Genomic DNA, 4,397 nt, shown 5'->3' on the forward strand with positions numbered 1-4,397 from the left:
TGAATGATTGCAATTGTTCTCAACTTCTTTACAAGTATCAGTCGAATTTTCAACTGCATCACCTACTCCAGAATTCATCGCCATTGTTGCTTAAGCTTCGTCAATGGCGAAAGCTTCCAGAATCAAGAAAAAAAAAAATTGGGAATTTATATAGTTCAGATTCACGACTCTAAAATCATATAGAAAAATTAGAGAGAAAATTTGTTATTGGGAAATTTCTGACTAATTGCAAATCAAACAAGTTGAGAATGTATATATACATGTATATGTGGAGGCTGCTCTTAGCTGCAGCTGTCAAGTGCCAGTTGGCGCAACTAACTTACTAATTATATTAACTACTCATTAACAAACTAATTAACGAACTACAACTAACTACATAATTAACTTTCAACTGACTATCAATTCTAATATAGTTTGTAAGATTAATCAAAGGATGTTTTGTTTGTTTTAGTATCCAATGGTGTACTTATCTCATTTTATTATTTATTTTTTATGGCCAAATGCCTAAAAAAAAAGTAGTAGATGCCAATCGAGATACACATAGGTGGTTTTCTTGTAAGCTCCATTTCTGTTGCTTTGCGTAGCATAGTGAGAATATTGTCAATGTTTTTCCTTAATCAGTTATAATTAAATAATAAAAATATATGTATAAATACATATTATTTATTTATTGAATTGACATAAATACTTATTGCGAATTTTTTTTAATGCTGCCACACAAAGAACCATAAAATTTGTATGTTTATATTGCATAAATCTAAGTTTCTATTTGGCCGTAGATTTTAACGTTTGAAGTTGTAAATTTTGAAATTTAAAGTTGTTTTTGGACTTACATTTTACTTAGAAAAGATTTGAAGTGATAAGGAAAAGTAATATTAATTTATGAAAACCTGATAATCTTTGAATATTAGATTTTTACAATTTGAGCACATTTCATGATTAAATAAATATTTAAAGATAATTTTCAAAATCTATTACTCACTCCATTTCATGTGGCATTTTTTGATTTAGCACAATGTTTGAGGTAAAAGGAAAGGCTTTTAAAACACGTGGTCTAAAACACTATTTAGATATTGGTCAAACACATCGACATGCATCTCAATTTGGCAAAATCTTTCACTTTGGCACCTTAAGTGGACAGTGTTCATTTTAAACACCTAAAATAGTCATAAATTGTGTCACTTTGACACCTTTCACTGACATGGCAAAGTAAGTGTTCACTTTTGAGCGCGTGACAGTCTTATTTTAACTCATTTTTAATTTAATTTTGTCTTAATTTTACCTTCTTCTTCCTCATTTTTTTTTATCTTATTATTTTTCACCATATTTTCAAGCTCAAGCTCCTTTAATGATACTCCCAACCCTTCTCTATCTCTTACAGAATAATTTATTTGATTATTTTTTATACCTAAATATAACCTATGTTTTTGTCTAAAAATATATGTATGAAAAAATTTATAAAATTAATAAAATTGAGTTCCTAATTCAAATATAAAGAACAAAATATTATATCAATATGATAATTAACTTTCAAAGAATATTGTTTGGTCAAGATTATTCACTCCAAGCTTTCAACTTGTATAGTCAGCTCCCAACGATACCTATATTTTTCTTCTGAAAGCTGAAAATTTTAAATTAACGAAAAAACTGGGCAGTTTGATATCATTAGGCACAAAGTGAATAGAGGTCGAAATGTACATCAACAATGGCTTCATGCTCATTACTCTACCAGTTGGGTTTAATTTCTTATATTATAAAAACAATCTCTTTCTTCTGAAATTTAAATTCAACCTCCATTAGTGGAGGTTAAGCTCGAAGAAGGTTGGATGAGGAAGACATTGTAGGGGGCTTTTTTTATAATTATTTGATTAAAAAAGCACGTGTCATTAATTCATTGGACACCATTATCATGTGCTTTGATTCTTTTTTTTTTTAATAATAATCGTGATTGTATATAATGATGTGATGATTTAAAATAAAATGGCACAAATAAATTGGCCATTCAATCCATATTGGCAGCGATTGAAATGAACACGTCGGAGCTGATGCTGAAAGGTGCCAAAATGACATATTTTATAGCATTTTTAGGTGTTTAAAATGAATACCATTCACTTGAGGTGCCAACGTGAAAGATCGTATCAAGTTGAGGTGTCTATCGATGTATTTGGCCTTATTATTTCATTAAAGATAAAATAAAAATTTTTAAGTACTCTTTCTATAGTAAAGTGATACTCCACCCATTTCGTTTTACTTGGCTCCTACACTAAAAAAAAATTGTTTCAGTTTATTTGTTCAATTTATGAAATCAATAAAACTTTATTATTATTTTTTTCTATCCTTAGTATTAAAAACTACATAAAATAATAATAGTCAAAGTTAAAGTTTTAAAGTATTATTAATAAGATTAAATTGATAAAATACACCTTGAATTAAAATTTTCTTAAAGAATATGTCAAGTCAACAAACGCTAAATAAAATGAAATAGAAGAAATATTTTTTTGGGGATGAATTAAATAAAAAAAATATCACATAAACTGAGACGAATAGACAAATAATATCTATGGCCAAACTCGTGCTAAATTTTGGATTCATTTTCAAATTTATTCTCCAAAGTGGTGTAGGGATTAAATGAGGTTTGGTGAAATGCCATTAATTATGATACGACATTTTCACTATTTGTGTGACCGGCATTGCTAATACTCTTTTTAATGGAACAAAGCCTTTTTCACTTTATGACACTAATTTCATATCGAGAAGTCAATTTAATTAATTTTTGAAATTAAATTAAGTTAAATAATTTAATATTTTAAAATTATAAGAAATAGTGAGTTGTGATTATTCTCGTGTCAATATAGTGAAAAAAATATGTCTTAAGAAATTAAATTAAAAATTCATATAATTTAACTTTCAAAAAGTGAAATATGAGAAGTACTTTATGACATAGAGAATATTTATGTGTGGTGCAATGCATGGACGTACATGTGTGTGAACTTAATAGTACCTATAGTCGGAGAGCTAAAATTTTTATTAAGAGATTTAAAATATGATGAAGTAAGCACATGAAGAAGTCAAAAACGATTTTTCCAATATCTACTATACATACAAAAAAAAAATTAATTAATTTTAATGTATAAATAATATTTTTTTCGCCTTAAAATTTCAAATTAAGCCCTCGACCCTACTCATAGGCATTTCTTGTACTGAAAATATAAGGATAAATAAATCTAGAAATTGAATTTTAAATTTTAATACCTGTAAGATGAGCAACTTAGATGTCATAAAATATACATTTCGAACTCGTGACTCGGGTTAGTTATTGAGTTCGTGATCAAATATTTGTATATGTTTAATGAATTCTTTTTATCAAAAAATATAGGGTTAATTATCTAAAATAATATTTATTGGGTTCGTTCAAATCTGTACCTAGTATTGATGCTCCGCTCTTATCCCCAAGAGCTACGATATATTGTAGGAAAATCATTTAATTATTTCAAAATAATTTGTATTTGAAGTGTATTTTCAAAAAAGTCATGTCTTTAAATATATTTTAAAAGTCATTTAAAGGTTTACTTTGAAAGTCATCTAGAGATATACTTGAGAAGACTTATTTTAGAAGTCATCAAGAGATATATTTGAGAGGACTTACTTTGGAAGCCATCAAGAGGTGTACTTGCGAAGCTAATTCTTACCTATAAATACTCCTTTAATCCTTACAACAATCCTTAATATTCTAAATTTCCTCTTTAGTTTTCTCTTTCTTCTTAGAATCCTGCTTAGTGATTTTGATTATTATTTAAACCTATCATTTAACTTGCTGATATTTGTATTAATAATTTTGTTAATTCATGTATCCTCTGATTAATTAGGGAAGATTTATTTAACTCAGAATATCCTCTAATTGATCAGGAAAGTGCTTGTTTAATCCTGGAAAAACATTTCACACTGCTAAAATAGTTTCTTAGGACAATGTCTAGCACGACTCAAGTATAATTAATATATTAACTTGTTAAAAAGTAGCTAGATTACTGTTATTGTTGCCATATTGATTATAATATTATCACTGAAGTAGTAATAATATTATACACTGTTATGTTATTTTATTGCTGATATTATTAATATAATATTTTGTTAACAGTTAAATAATATTGTGATTATTAGTTTTTCATTGTTCCCCAACAATCTAAGAAACTTGACATATAATATTGGTCCTAAGTCCGTTGATAATACTGATGTCGGTGTTGCTCTGGCTGCTTCCATTTCAGTCAGTTTGTCAGAAGATTATGGTACCACAGAATACAGGTATGAAAATAAACTTGGTTACATGTCTAATGCTAATAATAAAATCTTCATAGAAAATGCATCTCAATACAAGAGAATATGTGAAAGAAATGACAATT

The sequence above is a fragment of the Capsicum annuum genome, chromosome 9 (assembly GCF_002878395.1).
Source record: "Capsicum annuum cultivar UCD-10X-F1 chromosome 9, UCD10Xv1.1, whole genome shotgun sequence".
Taxonomy (NCBI): Eukaryota; Viridiplantae; Streptophyta; class Magnoliopsida; order Solanales; family Solanaceae; genus Capsicum; species Capsicum annuum.